The 7745-nt window shown below is 35.7% G+C and overlaps 1 non-coding gene across 1 annotated transcript; it reads right to left on the bottom strand.

The window, feature by feature from the left end:
• Positions 1–7419: 7419 nt before the first annotated feature.
• LOC120252182 lies at positions 7420–7526 on the bottom strand. The gene has a single exon (XR_005533725.1). It is a non-coding gene; the product is annotated as a small nucleolar RNA R71 (small nucleolar RNA).
• Between the last annotated feature and the right edge of the window lie 219 nt (positions 7527–7745).

The following is a 7745-nucleotide window of genomic DNA, read 5'->3' as shown; positions in this document are numbered from 1 at the left end:
AACAACAGAGTCAACGATCTTATCCACCACGATAATCTCAGCATCATCTGCGATCTCCTCCACCGTGACGGGCATGTCATCAATGGTAACACCATCAACCGCCGATGGTGCTGCTATTGTTTCATCATCAGCCAGTGGTGGAGACAGAGGCATTATTGTTTTTCTCTTTTTTGCAAGCCTCTTCGAATGAGGCTGCCTTCGAATGGCCACCCTGATGATGTCCTCGTCGTCGAATTTCAGACAGCACGTCCATCCCGGGTGCTTCATTTGTTTGGAGGGAAGGCACAATCGATTGTGAGTGTGACCGGCCTTCCAATGCCTCAACCCGAGCGACAAGCCGAGGGAACTCGGTCATCAAAATCTGGCAAGCTTGCAGAAGAGTTGCAGGGACATCCTCGCCTAGTGCTGGCGGGGGTGCTGCCACGATCGGGGGCTGCCACGGTCGAGCGGGGTAGGTGAGGGCTTCTCCGGCCTCAAGGAATGCGTGCGCGTTTTGGGCTGGAAGTAGGAGAACGGCGTCGAGCGCGCACGGAAGAGGTTGCCCTCTCATCTTGCCTTCGAGCAAGCGGTTCATGAGTAATAGCATCAAACCGACAGTTGGCCCGAACAAATATTTCTTTATCAGCATTCGCCTGAATCAGCTCCGGAAACTAACATGTGTAAACCAAACAATATTAGCGAAATCATTAAATTTAAAGAATAAAAACTATATTTAAACATGTAACTTATATATTTAAACATTATAGCGTATTATGTTAAACAGAGAACAAAATATTTAAACATTAAAGAAACGGTTTAAATGGTAGATGAACAAAGTTAAACGGTAAATAATATTTTTAAACATTAACGTCTACGGTTAAACACATTGTTTTTGAATTATTACCTCTTTTCCTTCGAGAGATGACAAACTCGTTTCTATCGTCGCTTGCTTCCGGTAAGTATTTTCACCGTAGCACAGAATCCTTGGGATCTTGCAGAAACGGACTTTCTTTCCGGTTCCGGTCAGCTCGTAAAACCAGATGTTAAGCGCGACCGTGCAACCCTTAACATACCCGGTGTTGGTCTTCTTCCCCGCGCATCTAGATTGCACTCAAGTGGTGGCTTGTGGAATATCCTCCATAAGCCACTTGTGCGTCGCCTGCACCCATGCGTATCACCTCATGGCAGGTATATCATCGACATAATCAATGATCCAGTTAGGAACCGAGCAGGACGTATTTGGGAAGAGGATTGTACCCAGGAGGTACACCATCAGTAGTTTGGCAAAATTTTCTTCTTTTCCCCTCTGACGAATGAGTTGCTGAAGAGTGCTCCTGATGGAGTCTCTGTGTCTCTTGTACGTTTTCGATAAATACCTCTCTCGAAAAGTCGAGCATGTTTTTCTTCTTCGAAACACGATCGCGTCTCCATCGCAACGACGTACCAAGAACGAGGGCCACATCTTCAGGCCTGAAAGTCAGCATGCTTTCCCCGATCCTGAATTTATCGTTGCAGCTATCGTACCTTTGCAACAGAGAATCAAGAAGGGCCCGCTCTTGGAATACAGCTTCCAACTCAAGTAAATGCTGCGAACGGTGTCCTTTGGATGATCTCCCGGTGTCGAGGGATCATGTGAACTTTCAATTCAGCCACGATCTCCACTACCGGTGTCATGTAGCATCGCCCATTAACTAGATTGACCGCCATAATCACAAGCCAACGACAATAACAGCACATTCAGACATCAGTATTCACAAATTGATAAGCGAAAATATAAGTTGTTAAACGGTAAACTCTCAATTATTAAACATTGATATCATTTGTTAAACAGAGACCTATATTATTAAACAGAGATACAAATAGTTAAACGGAGACGACAAAACTTAAATGGTAAAAGCTCATTATTTAAACGTAGACCTCATTTTTACAACTGCGACCATATCAACTGAAAAGGGTAAACGTAGATTATAAACATTACACATATCACAACAATCGAAAAACCATTTTGATCGTGTACATAGACGAAAATGTAAAACAAAACAAAAACCCTAGCCGAGAGATCTCCCTCCAGACGAACAAAACCCCACCCAATAAATCCCCATGCAGGATTCAATATTTTCCAAGAAAAACAAAATCACAAAACAAAACCGAAAAATGTCTCTTCGTAACAGAATAGTTAACAAAAAACCATAATCAATACTTTAGACTGCAAAGGGATGAAATGCCGAATACTTGCGTGGGACTTCTCCTTCGAGACGCCGGTGGAAAGGGAAGAGCTGGAGACGCGAGTTGAGAGAAGACAAGCAGCTGTAGCCCTAAGAAAAACCCACCCACTTCCTCTCACACCGCCGAAATGGATGCAGCCACGACTTCCCGTGCAAGGGCATTTTCGTCCATAAAATTTAAAAAACACTCCGTTTAATGCCGTTACGTACTTTGGGTGTTTGAAAATCATGGAGTGTAAAAGGAAGGGGTTTTTGGGATTGCAAAACTATGGGGTTTTTTTGGCAATATGGCAAAGATGGGGGGTTTGTTTGGCAATTCTACCTAATAATAATAATAATAATAAATAAATAAATAAATAAATAAATAATAAGAAGAACAAGAAAAAGACAAAGAATAATATATAAATAATAATAATAGGAAGCTGAAAAAAAAAGAAGAATAAATATAATAGAAAAATAAGAAAAATAATAAATAAATAAATAAGAAGAAGAGGAAGAATAATAAGAAATATAATAAAAAATATGAAAAAAATTAATAATAACAATAACAATAATAATAATAATAATAATAATAAGAAGTAGTAGAAGAAGAAGAAAAAGGAAGACTAATAAATAAATAAGAATAAGAAGAATAAGAGAATATATAATAAAAAATAATAATAATAATAAGAGATATAATAAAAAAAATTAATAATAAATAAATAAATAAGAAAAAGACGAGGAAGTATAATAAAAAATAAGAAAAATTATAAATAAATAAGGAGAATAATATATATATATATATATAAGAAAAGAAGAAGAAGAAAATAATAATAATAATAATAATAATAATAATAATAATAATAATAATAATAATAATAAATATGAAAAACAATTAATAAGAGGAAGAATAAGAAGAAATATAATAAAGAAGCATAAATATAATAAAAAAAAGAAGAAGATATATAATAAAAAATAAGAAAGATAATTAATAATACATAAATAAGAAAAAGAAGAAGAAGAGGAAGAATAATAAAAAATAAGAAAATCATAAATAATAATAATAATAATAATAATAATAATAATAATTAGAAAAAAGAAATATAATAAAAAAATATGATACATTACTATAAGAAAACATAGAATTAGGGTTTTGAGTGAAAAATAGGAGACATTACTATAAAAAAATATAACATTGGGGTTTTAATTCAAAAATAGTAGACATTTTGGAAAGGAAACATAGGATTAGGGTTTTGATTGAAAAATATGAGATATTTTGGAAAGAAAACATAGGATTATGATTATGGTATTGATTGAAAAAATATGAGACATTTCAGAAAAAAACACAGGATTAGGGTTTTGAATGAAAAATAGGAGACATTACTATAAGCAAACATATGATTAAGGTTTTGATTAAAAAATAGCAGACATTTCAAAAAAAAAAGAAGAAAGTATTAGGTTTTTTATTGAAAGATTGGAGATATTCTCAAAAGAAAACATAGATAAGGGTTTTGATTCAAAACCAATAAATAGGAGACATTAAGAAAAAAAAAATATAGGATTCGGCTTTTTATTAAAAAATAGAGGGCATTGCAAAGGAAAACATAAGATTAGAGTTTTGATTGAAAAATATGATACATTCCTTAATGAAATTTTATGATTAGAGGTTTTATTCAAAAATAGAAGGCATTCCGAAAAGAAAACATAAGATTAGGACATTTCCAAATCAAAACCATAATCAAAACCCTACTATTTTTCAATCCAAACCCTAATCCTTTGTTTACTTTTCAAAATGTATCATTTTTTTTAATAAAAACCCAAATTCTATCTTTGTTTTGAAAATCTCTATTATTTTTAATCAAAACCCTAATCCGATATTTTCTTTTCGGAATGTCTCATATTGTTTCTTCTTGGAATGTGTACTACGTAATAGTTTTGAATCCAAACCGTAACCTATGTTTTCTTTTTTCTTATAGTAATGTCTCTTTTTTTTAAAAAAAAATAATAGCAATATTTTCTTAATGTCTCTAATTTATCAGTAATGTTATGTTTTCTTTTTTGGAATATCTACTATTTTTTTAAAGAAACACTAATCCTAATAGGAGCCATTATTCTTTTGGTTTGGAATTCTCAACTATTTTTAGTTTTTAATCAAAACTGAAAAATAAAGGGCATTTTTTATTCAAATATACTATGAAAGAAAACATATGATTAGGGTTTTGATTGAAAATAAAAAACATTATTATATGAAACATCAGATTAGGGTTTTGATTAAAAACTGATAAATAGGAGACATAAGAAAAGAAAACTTAGGATTCGGGTTTTGTTTGCAAAATAGGAGACATTCAGAAAAGAAAACATAGGATTAGGGTTTTCATTCAAATATAGTAGGCATTACATATAGAAAACATAGGATTATGGTTTTTATTAAAAAATAGCATGCATTTTAAAAAGAAAACATAGGCTTAGCATTTTGACTGAAAAATAGGAGACATTACTATAAGAAAACTTAAGATTATGGTTTTGATTAAAAACCAATAAATAAGGGACATTTCGAAAAGAAAACATAGGACTAGGGTTTTGATTCAAAAATAGCAGACATTTCCAAAAGAAAACATAGGATTAGTGTTTTGATTACAAAGTAGGGGACATTCTGAAAAGAAAAAATAATTAGTGTTTTGATTAAAAAATAGGAGACATTACCAAAAGAAAACTTAGGATTAGAGATAAGTGCTTGTGTACTAGTAATATGAAGTATTCTTTTCTTACATTGAGCATTATTTTTCTCAGATTTTATCACTCATATATGTGTATTTGTGTTCTTTTGTGCATATAGGGTTGTGGAGACAATAGTGGAAGAAAGGAGCCAAAAGTAAACCGTGGATGCACCTTGTTGATGAAATCTTGGAGTGAACAAACTCGACGACACAAGTTGTGCTCAAAGACATGTGAATGTTTGCCAACCTCCATTGTGCTCAAGCAAATACAAGGTTTGAGGGGCACAAAGACAGATCACATTCGCGTGTTCGACTTGTGCAAAAGCTAGCAAGATTTTCATCAATGTGATTGTTATTGAAGATGCAACGTGATCTACCGCATGGATGTGTGCCCATTCATGTGGCCTCGATGAAAAGTGTGGATTTGAGAGCATTTTAGCGAAGTACTGTAGTAGTTCATTGTAAGAAATCACTGTAGTAAATCCATGTAGCAGTTATTGTTCATAGATCGCAGAAAACGCATTTCCTAGAGATTCACATGGGCAGTGGAAATTCCACACGCCCGTGGATTCCAGACCTCTATTTAAGTCATGATTTCAGCCGTTTGAGAGATCTTTTGCCCATCTTTGTCTCATTTTTAGAGGCGCTCGCAAATAGGGTTCAGAGAGGCTTTGGTAAGGCTTTTGGAGTGGTTCTATAACCTTCAACACCGCATTCCTTCGGAAGATAGTTGTTGGGGAGCTTTGCCAAGATCGACATAACTGAGGTGTGCCCAAGGCTTGACGAGGGAACCTTTGGAGAAGATGAGGCTACTCCATAAGACCATCGATACTGGACTACAAGGGGTTTTACTTATGGATTGCATGTTTTTTTACTTTTCGATTTCATTATTGATTGTATCTTGCTCCATGGAGAGCTAAACCCCTAGTGGGTGCTTGGACTTGTAAAACCCAAGGATGATTTTTGTTTCCATTGCCCTTTTTATTATGTTTTTTTAATTGATGTTCTAATTGAGTTCCAATCTTGAATGCTTCTTGAAGTGATTTTCCCTTAGAGTGACACTAGGGTTTAGAATCCATCTTGGTAATCCTTGTGGATGAGTGACACACCATGAGGGCTAGATAAAGCTAGATTGGAGAGGGTTAAGAGGGTGAGTTTAGAGGTAGCGGAACATCCCCTTTTCCTTCTGGTGTGATTTATCCTACCTTTGTGTTCCAAAATTTCTTTGCAGTAACAATAGAGTGAAGTGCTAAGAGAGGAACTCCACTGGGGCTTAGTTGTGTAAGCGACGGATAGAAGCGTTGCAGTAATTCTTAGTGCTAGGGCTTAATTGAGACTAGGAGTCTTTCGCCTAGACCAAAGGGTTAGATCCATAGTAGTGAATAGGGTTTATCACTTGGAGTCCTTAGAGCTTTAAGCAGCCTTGCACAGTGTCAGGTGCTAAGATTGAATGATTTTTTCGCCGAGCCATAGCGTAGGGTTAGTCACGGTTGACCTTAGGTTTGGGACAGTGTGTTTAAGGATTTCCACAACTCATTAGACATTAGTTTGGAGACATAATGATTGGTCTTACACTTGAAGGAAAAGTCCTAGGGTGAGCAATGTACGGGTGCCCCACTTTCTATCGATTGCCTTTCTTCTCATTTTATTGCATCTCTCTTTCTTGTTTTCTTTATTTCTTTTTCACATTGATATTGTTCACACCACCTTCGAATCATCGTCATTCTAGTTATATAACAATTATAGTGTTTCTGATCACTATTCCCTGTGGATACAACTACCCACTCACTAGTGTAATTATTACTTCGACAACCCATGCACTTGCAGTACACACGCAAGGGATGTGTCAAGTTTTTGGCATCGTTATCCGGGAATAGGCATTTTGGAAACACTTTGCACTTAGCTATTTTAGCTATTCATCACTTGTTCTATTTCACACTTTCTTATTCTTCCGTCGTTATGATTTGTCTTTACTTCTTTGGTTGCAGCTCCAGGTTATGATTTGAGGAAACCCTTCAATATTGGTTGAAGATGATCCTGAACTTCAACGAAAACTTTTTAGAAGGGGAAAAGAACCTGTACAAGAACAGTCGAATCAAGTTGAGATAGAAGATGAAGAGTGAGATAATATGGCAGGATAGAATGAGTAGCAGAGGGCACTGTCAGATTATGCCAGACGTGAAGTTCTTGGCACACAATCTAGTATTATGCGGCCACTGATAATGGCTCAAAATTTTGAGCTCAAGCCAGGCTTCATCCAGATGTTACAGCAGTCTGCACAGTTTAATGGTTTAGCCGATGTGGATACAAATAATCACATTGAGAACTTCATGGAAGTGTGTGACATGCTCAAGATTAATGGTGTCATGAATGATACCATCAAGTTGAGGCCCTTCCCATTTTCCTTTAAAGGGAGAGCGAAGCAATGGCTACATTCATTACCTAGAGCATCAATCACTACATGGGTGGAGATGGTAGAAGTTTTTCTTGCCCATTATTTCCCTCCTAGAAAATCTGTGAAGCTTAGGAATGAAATATCCTCTTTTGTGCAAACGGTATTGGAGTCTCTATTTGAGACACAGGATAGGTTCAAGGAGCTCCCATGAAAATGTCCTCAACATGGGTTCACCAAGTGAAAGATCATTCAGACTTTCTATAATGGTTTGAACACAAGCACAAAGCAGTTATTTGATGCTGCAACAGGAAGTACCTTTGGGAGCAAGACCCCTGAAGAAGCTTGACATCTCATTGAAGAAATAGCTATGAACAGTTATCAGTGGAATGCAAGGGACAGAAAGAAGGTAGCCAGACTTCATAATATTGATACAGTTACCTCATTGGAGGC

Source organism: Dioscorea cayenensis, chromosome 20 (genome assembly GCF_009730915.1).
Source record: "Dioscorea cayenensis subsp. rotundata cultivar TDr96_F1 chromosome 20, TDr96_F1_v2_PseudoChromosome.rev07_lg8_w22 25.fasta, whole genome shotgun sequence".
In the NCBI taxonomy this organism is placed as follows: domain Eukaryota; kingdom Viridiplantae; phylum Streptophyta; class Magnoliopsida; order Dioscoreales; family Dioscoreaceae; genus Dioscorea; species Dioscorea cayenensis.
Note: the sequence above shows the minus strand (reverse complement) of the source record. Positions and strands in the feature narration are given on the sequence as shown.